Source organism: Gobio gobio (genome assembly GCF_949357685.1).
Source record: "Gobio gobio genome assembly, chromosome: 18".
Lineage (NCBI taxonomy): Eukaryota > Metazoa > Chordata > Actinopteri > Cypriniformes > Gobionidae > Gobio > Gobio gobio.
In genome coordinates, this window is record NC_137111.1 from 15,674,808 (window position 1) to 15,696,873 (window position 22,066).

The window sequence follows — 22,066 nt, forward strand, 5'->3', positions numbered from 1 at the left end:
AAGATGAACAAAGGTCTTACAGGTGTCAAACAACATGAGGGTAAGTAATTAATGACAGAATTTTCATTTTTGGGTGAACTAAGTCAAGTCAAGTCAAGTCAACTTTATTTATATAGCGCTTTTAACAGTGTAGATTGTTTCAAAGCAGCTTTACAGTGTTAAACAGGAAAATAATGCAGCATAATTTTATTCAGCTGTAAAGCCATTCTGGAAAAATTTCAAGTATCATACAGTGACAGTGTGGGCTTTAGATCAATAATTTGATCAGTAATTTAGTTTAAATGGATAATTTAGTTTATTATTTAGATGTATTTCGATGTTTAGTTGAAAAATTCAGTGTCCCCAACTGAGCACGCCAAGCCAGAGGCAACACACCAACTAACCACCAACTACTAACCCTTTAAACACAATCAACACTTCAGATAACTGAAGTGGTGCGTGCGTTCCAATTCGCATACTATCTATCCTTAATAGTATTCGAAAATAGAATTAGTACGTCCCAAACCGTAGTAGTTTGAAATGAGTATTCCAAAGATACCCGGATGGTCTACTATATCCGAAGTGCACATCTGTACACACTCTAACGGCTGAAACTGCCCACAACCCATTGCACGTTGGACGAGGATTCGATTACAGCTACAAATACGAATAAGAAGTGTTAAAAAAATGCACGGCAGACGTGCAAGTCCGACAGTTAAGTAGATATGTTTAGATAAAGGGAGATCATTTTTGAGTGATTAAAAATCAGTTTCTAACCTCACGAAAAGATTTTAAATTAAATTGAATGGGGATGATTTTAACTGTGACAAGATGATTGACATGGCAGACATATAGATGATATATAGACTATATATATATATACATTAACCTAAAGGATTATTAGGAACACCTGTTCAATTTCTCATTAATGCAATTATCTAATCAACCAATCACATGGCAGTTGCTTCAATGCATTTAGGGGTGTGGTCCTGGTCAAGACAATCTCCTGAACTCCAAACTGAATGTCAGAATGGGAAAGAAAGGTGATTTAAGCAATTTGGAGCGTGGCATGGTTGTTGGTGCCAGACGGGCCGGTCTGAGTATTTCACAATCTGCTCAGTTACTGGGATTTTCTCGCACAACCATTTCTAGGGTTTACAAAGAATGGTGTGAAAAGGGAAAAACATCCAGTATGCAGCAGTCCTGTGGGCGAAAATGCCTTGTTGATGGTAGAGGTCAGAGGAGAATGGGCCGACTGATTCAAGCTGATAGAAGAGCAACTTTGACTGAAATAACCGTTGTCAATAATTGTTACAACCGAGGTATGCCGCAAAGCATTTGTGAAGCCACAACACGCACAACCTTGAGGCTGATGGGCTACAACAGCAGAAGACCCCACCAGGTACCACTCATCTCCACTACAAATAGGAAAAAGAGGCTACAATTTGTACGAGCTCACCAAAATTGGACAGTTGAAGACTGGAAAAATGTTGCCTGGTCTGATGAGTCTCGATTTCTGTTGAGACATTCAGATGGTAGAGTCAGAATTTGGCTTAAATAGAATGAGAACATAGATCCATCATGCCTTGTTACCACTGTGGTGGTGGTGTAATGGTGTGGGGGATGTTTTCTTGGCACACTTTAGGCCCCTTAGTGCCAATTGGGCATCGTTTAAATGCCACGGCCTACCTGAGCATTGTTTCTGACTATGTCCATCCCTTTATGACCTCCATGTACCCATCCTCTGATGGCTACTTCCAGCAGGATAATGCATCATGTCACAAAGCTTGAATAATTTCAAATTGGTTTCTTGAACATGACAATGAGTTCACTGTACTAAAATGGCCCCCACAGTCACCAGATCACAACCTAATAGAGCATCTTTGGGATGTGGTGGAACGGGAGCTTCGTGCCCTGGATGTGCATCCCACAAATCTCCATCAACTGCAAGATGCTATCCTATCAATATGGGCCAACATTTCTAAAGAATGCTTTAAGCACCTTGTTGAATCAATGCCACGTAGAATTAAGGCAGTTCTGAAGGCGAAAGGGGGTCAAACACAGTATTAGTATGGTGTTCCTAATAATCCATTAGGTGAGTGTGTGTATATATATATATATATATATATATATATATATATATATATATATATATATATATATATATATATATATATATATATATATATATATATATATATATATATATTTATGTTGTTTAACAACATGCAATATGTTCTGCTGATGAAACTTTCAGTAGACAAAATTCCATGAAACAGATTTGAAATTTGTGATTTTAAGCATTCTAGGATTTCTATGCAGTGCATGTCATAGTAAAGACTGTCACAGACTGTCTTGTTTTCAGCCATGTATGGCATCTATCCTGACCAAGGTCTATTGAAAACAAACACACATCCACTGTTCCTTGCATCTTTGTTTTTTAAAAATGTTGGCTAATTGGATGCTTTTAAGCCTCATTCAGACTATCAGTCCAAATCCAATTTTTGTGCATATTCGATTGGACTCCGATCATATTTAGAAAGTGTGAACAGCAAAAAATCACATGAAGTTTTGATATGTACACAATAAGTGCATTTGATACAATGCACTCATTGTGTACATACATGTTTTTACATTGTACTTACTTAAAATTACCTGCATGTATTTACATCTGTAAGTTGTAACATTTCTAATTGCACTGTTGACACTTCCCTTACACCTAAACCTACCCTTAAACTTACCCATACCACCACACCTGTCCCTAACTTTACCCGTAACCTCAGTATCAGCACAAGTGTTTTGCAATACAATATGAACACAATAAGTACATTGAACTTATTTGTTGATGTAAGGACACAGTAGTTATTGTCACCTAGTACAAAGTGGGACCCAAAAACTTATTACAAAGTGCCAGTCAAGCAGAAAATTACAATATAATGAGGGCAATTATGAATTATGACACAAATCAGAGCTGAACAGTTATAAATCTATTTACAGCTTTTTACAAATCACCCTACAGATTATATATTCAACAACTAATAACTCATTACTCTCTGAAACTTAAGTTATACATAGTACTTATTTTGAAATGTAATTTTGCAGTTATTTGAGGATTTAATAACAAGTTTAATACATCTCCATTACAGGTGAAACATTGCTGTAAATGGATTAGAATTATCATTTTATCAATTCATCTTGTGAACTAAAATAGTCTAAAATCCTGATAAAACTAGAACTCTTTCATTACTTTGTAACTTTCTTTACCTCTCAAACCACCTCCTTATCACTCGGCGACATTCTCTTGAGTCCAGGGTTGGTAATCAATCAATTACTCTGTGGACCTCAAACATGACACAGGCATTTTAGGGCAGGCTCCAGGTCAGTTCGTCCTTCCTGGTGAGTTTTAGTGAAGTGTGGTTTGGCTCTGATTAGACTGCAAGTCATATCTGCTGCAGTGTGCAAGCCTGTTTGCAGAAGCTGTTGTTCTCTGGTTCTCTCTTACATAAGCCTTGAGAGGAGGCCAAGCATCCATCAAAGGGTGGAATGAGAAAAGATAAAAAGGGAGAGAGAGAGAGAGAGAGAGAGAGAGAGAGAGAGAGAGAGAGAGAGATGTGGGAAGGTACTTGTCACAGGTAATTACCCATTTTGTTCAATTTGATAGGAATGTTTTGGCAGCTTAAATCTGGTTTAGTAAAGGGCTAAGTGGCAGGAGTAGACTAAGTAAGAGCCTTTCCTTGTTGACTCACTCTCAGTGCACTAGGCTCTCTGAGGGAATACTAAAAAACGTGTTTACATGTTTGCCCTGAAGATATGTGAGGAAATCATGAACTCAAACATCAAAAACCATAAATCTGTCCAAATGTTAATCTATTTTAAAGGTGAAGTGCAATTTCTGCATCAACATTACTCAGTGCTTGGACCACTCCTCTTCTCCATCTACATGTCATCACTGGGATCTGTCATTCAGAAACATGGCTTTTCCTATCACTGCTATGCCGACGACACTCAACTCTACTTCTCATTTCAACCAGATGATCCCACGGTTGGTGTGCGTATCGCTGCCTGCCTAACAGACATTTCTGCCTGGATGAAGGAACATCACCTGCAACTCAACCTTGCAAAGACAGAACTGCTTGTGGTCTCAGCCAACCCAGCTCTTCACCACAATCTCTCCATTCAGCTAGGTTCATCAACCATAACTCAGTCCAGGACAGCCAGGAACCTTGGGGTCGTGATTGATGATCAGCTAAAATTCACTGACCACATCACTGCAACAACCCGGTCCTGCAGATTTGCGTTATACAACATTAGGAAGATTAGACCCTTCCTATCAGAGCAGGCCACACAACTCCTGGTCCAAGCTCTTATTCTCTCCAGACTGGACTACTGTAATGCTCTTCTAGCAGGCCTTCCGGCATGCACTATCAAACCCTTGCAACTGATCCAGAATGCAGCGGCGAGGGTGGTCTTTAACGAGCCGAAAAGGAGCGCACGTCACACCTCTCTTCTTCAGTCTGCACTGGCTACCAATAGCCGCTTACATAAAAATTCAAGACACTGGTACTCGCCTACAAAGCAACCACGGGCTCTGCACCAATATACCTAAACTCGCTTGTACAGACTTACACACCCTCCAGGAACTTACGTTCTGCCAGTGAACGACGCCTTGTGGTGCCATACCAAAGGGGCATGAAATCGCTCTCACGGACCTTATCCTGGACCGTTCCCACCTGGTGGAATGACCTGCCTATCTCAATTTGTGCGACCGAGTCTGTAGCCATTTTTAAAAAAACATCTAAAGACACATCTCTTCCAGCAGCACCTGACCAATCAAGAATAGCACTTATCATTCTATTCATTTTCTGTCTGTCTAATTTATAAAAAATAAAAAAAAAACTTCTGTCCTGTGTGTTCTGTGCTAGATTAACTGAGACTTGTTACAGCACTTGCATACTGTTGCACTTGACTGTTCTAGTTGCTTCTATTGCTCTTATTTGTAAGTCGCTTTGGATAAAAGCATCTGCTAAATTACTAAATGTACATGTAAATGTAATTAACTTCTAATCTATCTAAGTCACCACATTAGTCCAGAAAGCTTTTGGAGGTATCTGTTTCATGACCGGAGGTAACGAGAGCTCTCAAATTCAAAGTTTCAACTTATGACTAATGTGTCAGAAAGAGAGTAGGATATTAATCAGGGCTAAGATTCGGACAGCCTACAGGAATCTGAAGGTAGCTCTCTACATGAGTGCACTGGCCTACACTCTGAAAGGCACAGAGTGCTTAGACGCTCATAACTTAAGCCAGAGCAAACAAACCTTGAATAAACAGAAACTCCCTACTGTCTTCTCTATGCTAGGGAGAAACTGATTTACTTCACATAATGAGGACACTCAAGAGTGCAGGCTATGATGTAACATTTGTACAGTGCAGACACTATTTGTCAGTGGTTCCCATACCTGGTTCTGGAGTACCCAGAGCACTGCACTTTTTAGATTTCTCCCTAATCAAACATCTATATATATATATATATATATATATATATATATATATATATATATATATATATATATATATATATATATATATATATATATATATATATATATTAGGCCTGTCAATAGATAAATTTTTTTAATCGTGATTAATCGCACCTTTGTTGTTTACACATATCGTGAAATTAATCATACACCATTTATCTCTTTAAACACATTCATTTTGTCATAATTTGCTATATCCAAAGTAAACAATCAAATATAAGGGTGATTCTCACAAAACTGTATGTTCTGCAAGCTTCAAGGATCATTGGAGACTCCAAAATGACACAAGATAACCAAATATAAGGAGTCCATATAATTAAATTATATAATACATTTATACACACCTAAGCACCCATGAAAAAAAAAACATTACAGAAAAAAACTTTACAGAATTCACAGTGTATAGTATGTGTACAGAGCAACAACAACGAGATTGCTTTCATTTTAGACATCAAGCTGCGATACCGAACTGGAACACACGGAGACACCAACAACTCCTAAATCAACCACTTTGACTAAATAAAGCTCTGATTACTAATCACAACAACGTACATATGACAAATCAAACATTATCGTTCCTGAGTGTGTGTGGAAACAACGCAAATGTACTGTGTGTCTGTACATGAATGCAGCGTGCGATCAGTGATCGATAGTTCGCACACACACGGTTTGTTGCATCAGACACTCACGCGCTTACTGTACGGCTCCGGTATGTCACCAACATTGCGTCCTTCAGAAACAATCGCAGAATATGACAGAGCTTGTGCCAGAGCAATGTGAATCTCTATTCTCTCTGATATGTCTGATGTGATCAGCCTGGCCTTCTTTACATTTGCACTGTTTTGGACTGTTTGAATGAATTGGATTACTGGATCACTGAAAACTTTCTAAGAGTTTAACAGCTTAAAAATGGCCTGATCACAAACAGAGAAGCAGAATCGAGTTAAAGAGTTAGAATGGAAATGTCCTCCTACCAGGGTTACAGGTGATGTAGATGCTCAGTGTGATTGTGATAAACTTCTGACTTCTAACATCATCTAACTGCATGACGAAAATTACGTTAATGACGCTTCACATACTTCTGTAATTTATTTGCGTTAATTGCGTAAACATTTTTTAACGCGTTTAGGACTTTAAATTCATCGCATGCATTAACACATTAACGTTTACAGCCCTAATTTATTTATTTATTTATTCAGTTTAAAGTTAAAATTTTAAATGGTTATTTTAAAAATGGACACAGCTGAGGAGCCAAAGGCAAAGGGTGATGAATGACCAAGACAGAGCCGAGGTGGAGTCATGTGCTCAGAGGTCTCAGGTAGAATCAGGGGGTTCATAAACCAAGGTGGGGCTGGAGACTGGGAAGTCCAAGGTGGAGTTGAGGAACTGATGGAGGCCGGCAGAGAAGCAGGTGAAGAGCTGGAGAAAGTTGGCTGGGGAGGAGGGAGAGGGAGGCTAGGCAGGACCAGTGGCAACGAAAGAGACAGGAGACTGGGCAGAACCAGCGACGATGAAGAAGACAGGAGACTGGGTGGAACCAGTTCCAATGAAGGAGATAGTAGACTGGGTAGAATCAGTGAGTACAATATATTACATGAGCAGTTAGGGAGCAACTACAGGGCGCCATTTAAGGGAAAAAGTTAGGCGGCAAATTATTTTTTAAATATATTTTTTAAATATTAAATGATTTTCATTTTTAGCTCCATCCATTCTTTCTCGTGAAGACAACAGTTTAAGTAAAAATATAAGGATTATGCTATAGAGCATGTATTTAGCAAAGTACCCCTTTTGCATTTTGTAAAAAAGTGCATTTTGCAGTGAAATGAGTGTTCCGTGTCTTTAATAAAATCAACACATTAATTATTTATCTCTCATCTCATCTCATCTCAGCTTCCTGTAGCTCAAACAGTAGAGCATGGCGCTAGCAACGCCAAGGTCATGGGTTTGATTCCCAGGGAAAGCAAGAATTGACAAAAAAAAATGTAAAATGTGTACCTTGAATGCAATGTAAGTCGCTTTGGATAAAAGCGTCTGCCAAATGCATAAATGTAAATGTAAATGTCATCCACCCGCAATTAATTACAATGTTATATTTTATTACGTGGTCTGCCTGACCCGTGGATATAACCCCGATCCGCTCATCACACACACACATACATCAGCTAAACTTCCCTACGGACAAATCAGCATGATCAAAAACATCCGTGATCATATTTTTCCTTCAGATAACAAGTCAATTATTAATCATAATATGTAAATTAATATGGTCGCCAATGGCGATCTCAGCAAAAATATAACTCGCAAAGTAATATTTTGGGTATTTGCGACCGTTTTAGTGGCAGTCTGGAGCCCTGGGGCCTCATTTATAAACGTTGCGTACGCACAAAAGAAGGCGTACGCCACTCTCTACGCAATAATTGGTATTTATAAAAAGCAAACTTGACGGGAAAATGTGCGGTCCTTCACGCAAGCTCTGACCCAGGCGTACGCGCAAAAACGGGTGAAATGAGAAATGGCGACACCGTCGGCAGATGGAAGAAACACGTGAAAGTGTGTGAAACTGTAGACCGTTGTGTAAAAGAAATGGCAATACTGCCTCTCATAAATAAATAAGAAGACTTCACAAAGCAAGTATTACAATTAACAGCCTACATGAACACCCGTTTGATCGATCTGCAGTGTAAAACAAACAAAATCAAACGAAAATTATAACAGAAATGCAACAAAAAAAAAGAAGTGAAATATGTTCTGCAACAATATTGGCATGTTATGCAATTCATCCTCATAAATAATATGGTAAACAGAATGAAATAATGTACAAAACTGATATTCTGGTCAATCTGTCCGTCTGGCGGAGCAGATATAGATGCAATTAGATAGACAGATAGATAGATAATTAGGGAGATAGATAGATAGATAGATGATAGATAGATAGATAGATAGATAGATAGATAGATAGATAGATAGATAGATAGATAGATAGATAGATAGATAGATAGATAGATAGATAGATAGATAGATAGATAGATAGATAGATAGATAGATAGATAGATAGATGTATTAATTGTCCACCGGGGAAAGTTGTTTTCATAGTAAAAATTTCTTCATCAGCTACTGAATCATATTCATGCAAATGCCTTTAGTTTGTTTTATTTTCGATAAAATAACATATGACGTATATGTCTCAACCATTCAGAAAGCTGCAAGACATTACATTTGCACTGAACTATTTCCCATTTCCACATAGATAATAGGGATAGGGATTAATAGGGATTCCCCAATAATTGCCGGCAGTCTCTCATCAAGAGGGGTCAGCTCCGGTGTCCCCTTTCCCCCACCCGTGGTACTCTGGCGATGGTGCGCTAGATGCTTTTTTGCTTCGACTTTGATGTCCAACCATTTCTTTTTTATTTCGTCCACGGTCCGAGGTTGTGAGGCTACAGCATTTAGGGCGTCTGCAACCTTTAGCACCTCAAGTGCCTTTTTGGCATTAGTAATGCCCACACTGTGCCCTCCAAAAAATATTTTTCTCCTCTTTTCCACCTCGCCAACGATAATTTCTACTTCACATTGAGTGAAGTTACGTTTTTTTGATTTCCTCTCTGTATTTGCCATGATTTCGCAATCGATGAATATTAACTTGTGGGCGTTTCACAGACTATTTATGGTCAACTATGGGCGTGACATGAAGCCGCAAAAGCTGCGCTACATTTAGAATTGATTGTGATTTATTAAGGGAAAACTGCGTAGGATGTGCGTGCGCACGGTTTTATAAATCCGAATATTTCTGTGCGTGCGCACGTCCTATGTTTCATCCGTACGCCACTTCTGACGCAAATCCTACGCAAAGTTTTATAAATGAGGCCCCTGAACTCTACATTAGAGGTGTGGGTAGAAGCATGGGCATGATCCAACTCCAAACAATCCAATTCAACCAATATTACATGGGTGCCAGCTCTCGCACCTGATCGACTCTTAGACTGGCTCAGGCTGTGGACAATGGTAACTGCAGGCTCTAGCTCCAGGGCAATGCTCTTCACCAGTGGATAGTCCTTGGCAGGCTTAGGATCTGGTCTGGTGGTGGGCACAGACTCTTCATCTGGGTTTGCCATAGGCTCTGGCTTTGTGTCCGTGATGGGTTTGGTGAGAGGTTTACGTGGGCCTAAGGACTGTAGTGAGGGGGAGTGGGGAAGGACTAGAGAGGAGTTCTGAGACAGTAATGAGGCAATGATGAGCGACAGCAGCAGGCTGACTGGAGTGGCCTAGGGAGGCTGAGGTTGAATAATGCTGGTGTCTTCATCCACTTTGCCCACGGTGATGGAGGCCACAATGCATAGTCCATATACTGTGCCAAGGTACAGATGGTTGCTCCCCCTGGGAACAGTTTAAACAGATAATCATCCAACCCACTCCAAAAAAGCTTCTCCAATGTCTTCAGAGCACCGTTGCCCCAAGTGGCTGTGCTCGAGGAACTCCTCCACAGTCTTCCAGTGGATGACTTCTGAGATCTTTTGAGATGGAGAGGAGATGATCTACGGGGTGATGGGTGAAAGACCTGTTGCTAGATCCATATTTTAAGGTCTGGTGTCCTGTCACAGTTAGTTCCACACTGAAACAAATAGAGCAGGGGTATCCAATCCTGCTCCTGGAGTGCCACTGTCCTGCAGAGTTTAGCTACAAACTCAATTAAACATACCTGAACCAGCTAATCAAAGTTTTTACTAGGCATACTAGAAACTTCTAGGCAGGTGTGTTGAGGCAAGTTGCATTTAAACTCTGCAGAAAAGAGTTTGGAGACCCCTAGAATAAAGAATCTATTTGCACCAGTCATACTTTATTAAACTAAATAAAATAAAAACAAATGAAGCGTGAAAACAAAGGAAACAGGAGAACAAAGGAAACGGAGAAAACAAGGTGAAACAAACTAAATGTCCAAAAAACAGAACATACACCCCACATGGAAATAATCTATATGAACATATATGTTTTAATATAGGTTTTGATATAGGTTTTTAATATATGTGACATATATAAAATTGTCCGTTTTCCAATATTATATTGGAAATATAATATATTATATATTAATATATGTGACATATATAAAATTGTCCGTTTTCCAATATTATATTGGAAATATAATATATTATATATGTACACATATGTGTACATATATACACGTGCATACATATACCTATATAGGTACATATATGCACGTATATATGCACCTATATGTTCACCTATGGACTTTTTTGTTGTTGCTACATTTAGACTGTAATGACCTTTCAGCCATATTCATCTAGAAACTGCATTAAGACAATACAGAAAACATTGCATTTTGCATTGCATTTGGTGGATGTAACAGTGAATGTGTGGATGTATGAGCTTTAATGTGAATCTGGAAGTGACTTGAAATTGGAAAAAAGGCTTGATTGACAAAATAAAAAAAAACGTCAAAATTTTGTTATACATTTCCTTCTTTTCCACTATCTTCGTACAAGAAAGAATCCACCTTGTAAATGTTTCAGGAAAACGTGTAGACATCATAGCTTTCCATCTCCTCTCACCTAATTGCCATAGTTAAATTCCATAACATGCCAATTACATGTGATACCAATTTCACGTGTTCGCACATACATACGTTCTTGCATAATTTTTTTTAGTTAGTTCTTAGTTATTGCATTGATAATAGATAATATGAGCTAGGCATCATGTATGACAGTTGCCAAAGTGAGATATGAGCTACAAAATGACCAGATCCTGCCATGAGCTATATATGAGACATATCTTGTATGTATAGGGCTTATATGTGGATATAAAGAAGCAATACAGGAGATCTATATGGCCTGTATATGCACATATATGCACCTCAATTGTGCCTATATGTGCATATAAACTGCATATAGGTTTCATATATGCGCATATATCCTCATATAGGTTCTTTCCATGTGGGACCTGACAGTTGCCAAGGCAGCATTTCTAATTTTAAGTTTTTACGTTTTTCATGTAATATATATATTTTTATTTCAGCTTTATTTTAATATTTTTAAATAAAGTTCATAGACTGAAATGTTTTATTATCTCTGAATTCTGTTCTGTTGTGTGAACTCACAAATCATGCAATTGATATTGAACATATGTAGCCTGGATGCCAGCTGAACTTAGCCTCACCCACAACATTTGAGGTCGGGAAATTCGGTCTGGACTTGATCCGTTGTGGAGCAACTATGCTCGAACCAAAGCTGTTCGATTACTGGTTCGGAGAACTTGTTCGTATATGCATTCACCTTTACTATTTCTCTCAAAAATGATGATTGTGTTGGTAAGTACTCTGTGTATCCTTAAATTCTTTTTACAACACCAGCAAAGATTGTTTACACATCTTGCGTCACTCAACACGTCACTTACTCCATGCTCTGATTGGTTGTAGGTTTATCCAATTGAGTGCAGAGGCATTTTCTTTCTTGGTTCGGTTGAAACAAGCCCCCATAATAACAGCCAAAAAAGGAGCAGTAACAGACTCATATTCTGACTAGAATCTGAGTATGACGACATCAGGCTAGAACATATGATGACTGCTCATCAAATACAGGTGCTGGTCATATAATTAGAATATCATCAAAAAGTTTATTTATTTCACTCATCCATTCAAAAAGTGAAACTTGTATATTATATTCATTCATTACACACAGACTGATATATTTCAAATGTTTATTTCTTTTAATTTTAATGATTATACCTGACAACTAAGGAAAATCCAGTATTCAGTATCTCGGAAAATTAGAATATTACTTAAGACCAATACAAAGAAAGGATTTTTAGAAATCTTGGCCAACTGAAAAGTATGAACATGAAAAGTATGAGCATGTACAGCACTCAATACTTAGTTGAGGCCTTTGCCTGAATTACTGCAGCAATGCAGCGTGGCAGGGAGTCGATCAGTCTGTGGCACTGCTCAGGTGTTCTGAGAGCCCAGGTTGCTCTGATAGTGGCCTTCAGCTGTTCTGCATTGTTGAGTCTGGCATATTGCATCTTCCTCTTCACAATACCCCATAGATTTTCTATGGGGTTAAGGTCAGGCGAGTTTGCTGTCCAATTAAGAACAGGGATACCATGGTCCTTAAACCAGGTACTGGTTGCTTTGGCACTGTGTGCAGGTGCCAAGTCCTGTTGGAAAATTAAATCTGCATCTCCATAAAGTTGGTCAGCAGCAGGAAGCATGAAGTGCTCTAAAACTTCCTGGTATACAGCTGCGTTGACCTTGGACCTCAGAAAACACAGTGGACCAAAACCAGCAGATGACATGGCACCCCAAACCATCACTGACTGTGGAAACTTCACACTGGATCTCAAGCAACGTGGATTGTGTGCCTCTCCTCTCTTCCTCCAGACTCTGGGACCCGGATTTTCATAGGAAATGCAAAATTTACTTTCATCAGAGAACATAACTTTGGACCACTCAGCAGCAGTTCAGTCCTTTTTGTCTTTAGGCCAGATGAGACGCTTCTGACGCTGTCTGTTGTTCAAGAGTGGCTTGACACAAGGAATGCGACAACTTGAACACATGTCTTGCATACGTCTGTGCGTAGTTGTTCTTGAAGCACTGATTCCAGCTGCAGTCCACTCTTTGTGAATCTCCCCCACATTTTTGAATGGGTTTTGTTTCACAATCCTCTCCAGGGTGCGGATACCCTATTGCTTGTACAGTTTTTTCTAGCACATCTTTTCCTTCCCTTCGCCTCTCTATTAATGTGCTTGGACACAGAGCTCTGTGAACAGCCAGCCTCTTTTGCAAAGACCTTTTGTGTCTTGCCCTCCTTGTGCAAGGTGTCAATGGTCATCTTTTGGACAACTGTCAAGTCAACAGTCTTCCCCATGATTGTGTAGCCTACAGAACTAGACTGAGAGACCATTTAAAGGCCTTTGCAGGTGTTTTGAGTTAATTAGCTGATTAGAGTGTGGCACCAGGTGTCTTCAATATTGAACCTTTTCACAATATTCAAATTTTTGAGATACTGAATTTGGGATTTTTCTTAGTTGTCAGTTATACTCATCAAAATTAAAAGAAATAACCATTTGAAATATATCAGTCTGTGTGTAAGGAATGAATATAATATACAAGTTTCACTTTTTGAATGGAATTGGTGAAATACATCAACTTTTTGATGATATTCTAATTATATGACCAGCACCTGTTCAAAAGTTTATGTGAAGCCTTTATCAATTTGTTATATGTATAATATATTTTTCTAAGTTTTTTTTTTCATAACTATAAAGCAACTAAGTTAACCTTAATGGATAGACAGAGAGGGACTTTCCCCAGAAAGGATGGATCACCTAATTTGATTGACAGATGCAAATTTTTCCTCTAAAAATGTGTGACAAAAAGAACAGTAGGGTGTCTGAAAGAAAGAGGGGTAATCAGAAAGCAAAAAAAGAACAACAAGAGGTGGAATATAATAACGATAACAGGAATTAATGGAGGTGAAGAGAAAAGAGAGGACAAGACTGACAGATTTACCATGAAAGCACATTCCTCTTTTATGAATAAGTAAATCATGTTTGCTAGAGAAACAGATCACATAGAGGAGGCCGAAGGTCAAAATTAACCATCTCAAACAAATGATAAAACCTATGAGATCACTCTAGGCTAGTCCTTGTATGAATAACCTGGTGTAATTGGAAAGTTCAGTGAATGACATAATTAAAAATGCAGCTGATGATCCAGAGAAAGATATGAACAAACAGCTAAAATGCTCTCATTAGTATTTGAAGGTTTTCATAAGTACATTTTGGTTCTAGCACACATACTGTCACCATTCTGTTTAATTTTGTTCATGGACTTTCAGTTTGCTTTCATTTGTCACATGTTTCTTTGTTTTGACTCCCGCCACTCGTCTGTCACCATAGTTACCGTCATTATTAGTTCATATGTGTCAGCTGTGTGTTTATTATCATCCTCATTTGTGTTGCTACTTAAGTTGTTCCTTCCCCTGCACTCCTTGTTCGGTCACCGTTATTTTAAGTTGTTGTGCTATTGCTTGTTTGCATGTCTTTAGAGTATTTGTAATTAAACTACGTTTGGGAACGTCTCGGTTACGGATGTAACCCTCGTTCCCTGAGGAGGGAACGGAGACGTAACGTTAGTGACTAATGAATGGGGGTTTCGCTTAGAAGCCTATCAACTTCGAGTGTTGAGAAAACGCCCAATGGCGTGCCAATGCCATGGGGCATGCGGAATTTGCATACGTAGCTCCGCCTCACTGCGTGAGTATATAAGGAAGTACGAGGCAATATCGCATTATGTTACCTGCTTGAGGAGCCAAGACTGAACTCCTGCGTTCCAGGTAGCACAGCTCGAAGTGGCAAGGGGACGTTACGTCTCCGTTCCCTCCTCAGGGAACGAGGGTTACATCCGTAACCGAGACGTTCCCTTTCGTTCAGTCACTACGACGTAACGTTAGTGACTAACGAATGGGGGTCCCAATATAATCCCGCCACTCAGCTGTCTTCCAGTGCCCTGCGTAAGTGTCAGTACCCTGTCGTAAGACTAGTACGGACGAAGGACTCCCACTTAACACAGGAATACCAAGGTACACTGGGAAGCATATCCCAGTGAGGGAATGCCAAAGATGCCTACCCGTGGGGAGGACTTAAGAGACACATAAGACCCGGAGAGGGTTGCATATGGAAGATCTCTAGGGTACCAGCCGAAGGTGGATTTTTAACCCTAGGGGTGGCGGGGACACGCCAAGGGAAGAAACCCGCTCACTGCGGAGACTTACGGTGAAATACACATGTGGGGGTCGCCGGAGGGAACCATGCACATGGGGCACCTGGCCGGACATGAGGGTCTGGGCTCGAAAGGGCAGACTGAACTGATGTCGGCGTCGACAGTGCTGGAGGAGCTCAGGGCTCTCGGGGAGCTCACCTGAGGAAAATATCGCACGTATCCAGTCCGTGGAGTGGAGTGGCGAGCAAGCGAAGACACCTGAGCCTGGCCCATCACCGGCCCCTCGGGGGGGCGAGTACATAGTCGGACACTGGCTCCACTCGGAGATTGTAGAATCTGGCGAATGTGTTGGGTGTCGCCCAGCCTGCAGCTCTGCAGATGTCTGCTAGCGAGGCGCCATGCGCTAGAGCCCAAGAGGAGGCCACACTCCGGGTGGAGTGTGCCCTCACACCAAGGGGACATGGTCGGCCTTGCTGCTGGTAAGCCAAAGCAATGGTGTCCACTATCCAGTGAGACAGCCTTTGCTTTGAGAGAGCACTTCCCTTCCGCTCTCCACCATAACAGACAAAGAGCTGGTCTGAGGTCCTGAAACACTGCGTCATGTCTACGTAGGCGCGAAGGGCGCGTACTGGACAGAGCAATGCCAAGGCTGGGTCTGCCTCCTCCAAAGGCAGCGCTTGCAGGTTCACCACCTGGTCCTTAAACGGAGTGGTGGGAACCTTGGGCACATATCCAAGCCGGGGTCTCAGGATCACGTGAGAGTTAGCCGGCCCGAATTCCAGGCACGCTTCGTCAACCGAAAATGCCTGCAGGTCCCCGACCCTCTTGACTGAGGCCAATGCGGTCAGCAGAGCCGTCTTCATAGACAGAAACTTAATATCAACCGACCGCAAAGGCTCAAAGGGAGGTCTCTGCAGAGCAGTTAACACTACTGCGAGGTCCCAAGAGGCTACGAGAGGAGAGCGAGGAGGATTCAGTCTCCTAGCTCCCCTCAGGAACCTGATGACCAGGTCGTGCTGACTTACCTTTTTGTTCTCCAAGAGATCGTGGTGGGCAGATATTGCGGTGGTTGGAGAAACTCAAGCACGGACCCGATCGGGCATTTCCAGGGGTCTTCTTGGCGGGAAGAGCACCAGGTGACAAAGAGGTTCCACTTCAACGCATAGGCATGCCGAGTGGACTCTGCCCTAGCGGAAGTGATGGTGGCGACCACCGTAGGTGGTAGGCCACTCAAACCTGCCGGGTCCCGTCTAGGAGCCACACGTGGAGGCTCCAAAGGTCGGGACGCGGGTGCCAATGGGTGCCCCGTCTCTGAGTAAGGAGGTCCGGTCTCAGAGGAATAGGCCAGGGAGGGGCTGTCGCAAGGAGAATGAGTTCGGGGAATCAGGTCCGGCCGTGCCAGTACGGGGCGACCAAAAGGACCTGCTCCTTGTCCTCCCTGATCTTGCACAGAAGCTGTGCGAGTAGGCTCACTGGGGGGAACGCATATTTGCGTAGGCCCCGCGGCCAGCTGTGCGCCAGTGCATCCGTGCCGAGCGTGCCCTCGGTCAGGGAATAATACAGGCTGCAGTGGGAAGAGTCGTGGGAGGCAAACAGGTCTACCTGTGCGTCGCCGAACTGTTCCCAAATCAGCTGAACCGTCTGGGGATGGAGTCTCCATTCTCCCGGGAGAGGCTGAAACCGCGAGAGCTCGTCGGCTGCGTGGTTCAGGACTCCCGGAATATGGACAGCACGAAGGGACCTCAGGCGCTTCTGACTCCATAGGATGAGATGGCGGGCGAGTTGAGACATGCGGCGGGAGCGTAGACCGCCCTGGTGGTTGATGTACGCTACTACGGCCGTGTTGTCTGTCCGGACAAGCACATGTTGGCCCTTCAGCAACGCTCGGAAGCGGTGCAGGGCGAACCGTACTGCCAGCAACTCGAGGCAATTGACATGCAGGAGGCGCTGGGGTCCTGTCCAGGAGCCCGCGGCTGCTTGTCCATTGCACATGGCACCCCAGCCCGTGGCAGAGGCATCCGTCGATACGACAACATGCCTGGAAACTCGTTCTAAGGGCACACCGGCCCGTAGAAAGCTGAGGTTCGACCACGGGGTGAGTGTCTGTAAGCAGGCCCGAGTCACTTGGACCCGGAGCGTGCCAGACTGCCATGCCCATCTCGGGACTCGATCGCGAAGCCAGTGCTGAAGCGGTCTCATATGAAGCAATCCGAGTGGCGTTACCGCGGCTGCAGATGCCATATGCCCCAGGAGCCTCTGAAATAGTTTCAGTGGAACCGCATTCTTGCTCTCGATTTGTCGGAGGCAAGTCAGCAGAGACTGCGCACGCTCGCTCGAAAGCTGCGCGTACATGGCGACCGAGTCGATCTCCATACCGAGAAAAGAGATCCTCTGCACGGGGAAAAGTTTGCTCTTCTCCCAGTTGACCCGAAGGCCCAGACGGGTTAAGTGGTGGAGAACCAGATCTCTGTGTCCGCAAACCTGCTCTCAAGAGTGGCCTAGTATGAGCCAGTCGTCGAGGTAGTTCAGGATGCGGACCCCGTGCTGCCAAAGGGGCGCAAGGGCTGCCTCGGCGATCTTCGTGAAGACGCGAGGGGACAGAGATAACCCGAATGGGAGAACTGCGTACTGGTATGCCCGCCACTCGAAAGCAAACCATAGGAACGGTCTGTGTCGAGGAAGGATGGAGACATGGAAGTAGGCGTCCTTCAGGTCGATCGCTGCAAACCAATCGTACGGACGAACGCATTCGAAAAGGTTTTTCGCAGTCAACATCTTGAACGGAAGCCGGTGAAGGGATCGGTTCAAGATGCGAAGGTCCAGGATTGGCCGTAACCCACCGGTTTTCTTGGGTACAATGAAGTAGGGGCTGTAGAACCCCGACCTCATTTCGGCTGGAGGGACAGGCTCGATCGCACCCTTCGCCAGTAGAGTGGCAATCTCCGCACGCATGACGGGGGCATGGGCCCCGGTCATGGTATAGCGGACTCCCCTGTAACGGGGAGGAGCCTGCGCGAACTGAATCGCGTAGCCGAGCCTGATGGTCCGGGCAACCCAGCGGGACAGCCCCGGAAGCTGAAGCCAGGCTTCCAGAGACTGCACCAACGGGGTCATACGGACGACAGACGTACCCTGGGTGGGGCAGCGAGGCAGCGTTACCGGCGCGGACAGGGGAGGCTGTTGGGCGTCCCCGGGTCGGAGCACGGTTAACGGCTGCGCCCTGACAGAGGAGACCAGGGAAGGACTCGCGTTCCACTGGGGTCTGCTCTGCCAGGGGGCTGGCGACAGAGAGGGACGAGAGTGGCGAGACCCGAGGGTGGCGCGCACTGCCGTCACCGATCTCTGGGGGCTCAGGGATGGGGTTGTCAGTTCTTTCTTTAACCACATTAGGGTGCTGCTGACCCGGGGGCCAGCAGCTGAACAAAAGATTCTCCCCCGGCCCTCCACCGGGGGAAGGAGCGGCCCTGCCGCCGTCTCCTGGAAAGAACTGCCCATCCCTGAGCCGTCCGCATCAGGAGCGCCGCTTAGCCTGGCGTTTCTTCGCGGGCTGCGGGGCTGGAGCGGACTGGGACGCCTTCCTGCGGCTGCCTCTGCGCGGCCCGGGTGGAGGCTGCTGCTTGGGTGGCGCAGAGGCGGAGGAAGCCGCGGGAGGGCGTCCTCGGCAGCGAGCAGGCTGAGGCACCTGCGCGGGCGGTGGGGTGGAGGCAGCAGCTGACCGCCGGGGCAGGATGTATTTTATTGCCTCAGTCTGCTTCTGAGCGGCCGAGAACTGTTGGGCGAAGCTCTCGACCGCTCCGCCGAATAGCCCATCCTGCGATATGGGGGCGTTGAGGAAACGTGTTCGCTCAGCGTCGCGCATATCAGACAGGTTGAGCCATAGGTGTCTCTCCTAGACCACATTTGTGGACATCACCTGACCCAGGGAGCGTGCGGTCACCTTCGTCGCCCGGAGAGCGAGGTCGGTGGCGGCACGCAACTCATTGCTGAGTCCTGGATCAGCCCCTCTCTCGTGCATATCACACAGCAACTTGGCTTGGTAAGCCTGAAGAGTTGCCATGGTATGCAAAGAAGCGGCGGCCTGCCCCGCAGCTCTATAGGACTTCGCCACCAGGGATGACGAAAAACCTACAGGCTTTGGAGGGGTGCTTTGGGTCACCACGCCAGGACGAAGCGCTCTGAGGACACAGTTGCATCGCAACAGAGCGTTCGACTGGGGGGACCCCAGTGTACCCATGAGCCGCGGCTCCATCAAGAGAGGTGAAGGCGGAAGAGGCCGCCAAACGTTCACGGGAAGACAACGGGGCCTTCCAGGAACGCGCGACCTCTTCATGCACCTCGGGGAAGAAAGGTATTGGAGGAGCGGCCGGACGGGTGTCCGAACGCGCCGCCCCCAAAAACCAATCATCCAACCGCGAATGCTCGGGCTGAGGCGGAGGGTTCCACTCCAGTCCAAGCGCTGCGGCGGCCCGAGATAGCATGGCTGTCAACTCTGGGTCCGACTCGGGCAATGCTGGCGCACCCGAAGGTGGCAGCACAGCCGAATCATCATCCTCAGATGACTCCAGCCCACCTTGTGATGCGGCGATAGACATCACTTCCTCTTCCGCCGCGCCAAACGCCACAGTCGGGACAGCAGGAGCCGGCCCCGATGTAGACGCCTGAGCGCGGACCGGGTCAAGTGCCTGAGAGGGGGGTGTGGGCCGAGAAACTAGCGTCGGAGCTTTGTTCCACACCGTCACCCTCAGATCACCCTGGTCACCAGCCAAAGTGCCGCCTCCAGAGGAGACCGCAGATTGGGGGGTGGCGGAGGGGACTCTCGTTCCGGCATCAGCACGGAACTCACGGAGTCTCGATCGAAGCACTGAGATGGCCAGGTTCCCGCAGAGGGAACTTGAATCATCCACGAGCGCTGCCTGAGCGTGCTGAAAGCCCAAACACGTCACACAGCGCTCGTGCCCGTCAAAAGAAAAAAGCGATCTACCGCACCCAGAAGTGCACGGACGAAACTTCCTGAAAAGGACGTGTCACGTGCAAGCTCTTTTATGAGAGGAAACTTTGCAGCCAATGCCGAAGCGCCCAGGGAAACACACACCAGCTGGATGCAGACCACTGCACAGATCAGCAGGCAGGAAGTATGCGATCACTGGAACGCGCCGTCACACCAACACCGACTGGAAAGCTGCTCGTCTCGAAGAAGCTGACAGAGTCTCAGAAGGCTGTAGGAGTGAAGAGGTAGGTACTCTTGGCTCCGAAAGCAGAAACATAATGCGATATTGCCTCGTACTTCCTTATATACTCACGCAGTGAGGCGGAGCTACGTATGCAAATTCCGCATGCCCCATGGCATTGGCACGCCATTGGGCGTTTTCTCAAAACTCGAAGTTGAAAGGCTTCTAAGCGAAACCCCCATTCGTTAGTCACTAACGTTACGTCGTAGTGACTGAACGAAAGGGAACTGTATTACCTGTCGTCGTCGTCTCCCTGTCTGCACAGACCCATGACACATATTTTTGTACATTTGCATAAACACAGTAGCATACATTATAAGCATATTGGCAGGATTTAAAACGTAACCATTTTACACACGAACAACTAGAGACATATACTGTAAAAGTTTACATTTATTTTTAGGCTTTAATAAATTTAAACAATCAGAATAATTCAATATGTTTAATGCCATCATATTTTGAACAAATTTACCTAATTTGATATTACAATAGTTTAATTCTGTTCTGATTTATTTCAACTTGTTTCAAAGAGTTCCATCACTTTACCCAAGACAAAACTGAATATTGAAATCATGGAATTAATTGATTGATTTTCATTAATTTCATCTAGGATAAATTATTTAATATGTTTAATATTGATAATAAGATAAGATATGTATAAACATTTACAAATCCTGTTAAGTTTATTAAATATTGAACTCAGGGAATTGAATTTGTTGATTTAAATGTATTTAATCAATGAGAATAATTCAATATGTTTAATGCCATCACATTTATTTAACACATTTACCTAATTTGATATTACAATATTTTAATTTTGTTCTGTGTGATATCTGATGCTGTATTCAAATAGACTGTAAAAAAATATGGACGTAGTGTCCGTGACGTCACCCATAGGATTCTGATGAGCAGTTTTGAAGCGCAAAGTATGGACGAGATGGCCGTTGCCATCTTGGCAGCGCGTCACTCCCAGATAACAGAAAATGGGCAAAAAGGCGGGACATGGGCGGAGCTGAAGTGACGCGATGACTAACAGACAGCAGATAAATGGCTATCCACCTGTCACTCGAAGTGGCCACGCCCTTAATTATGTAGAACTTTAATGCTTTATATAATGTAAACAAATGACTTATAAAAAAAATTCACCCCCTCACAGTTGTCATGAAGGACAAAATTAGCCGTATAGACCAAAACCACAATTTGTACCAGGCTGCAAACATGTTTTAATCTGCTGTAAAGTTGGGCATTTTAACATGGGGCTCAATGAGATTCGGCTCCCTTCTGGAGCCTGTTGATGAATTGCTGTATATGTCACTTCAAAAGAAACTGCGGGAGGTTGCCGCTTGTATTCAACTTGTTTCAACGAATTCCACCACTTTACTCAAGACTAAACTTTAAAAGGTTACAATACATTTTGGCATGCACACATTACATAACTATAGGCATAATCACTGAGAACGTCACAATTGATGTTCACAAACCCTTGTCCTCATGTAATACAGATGAAAGCATTAAGACAGACATCAATAAACATCTACGGTTGTTGGCAGGGCCGTAACCACCGTGGACATTGAGGGGACAAGTCCCCC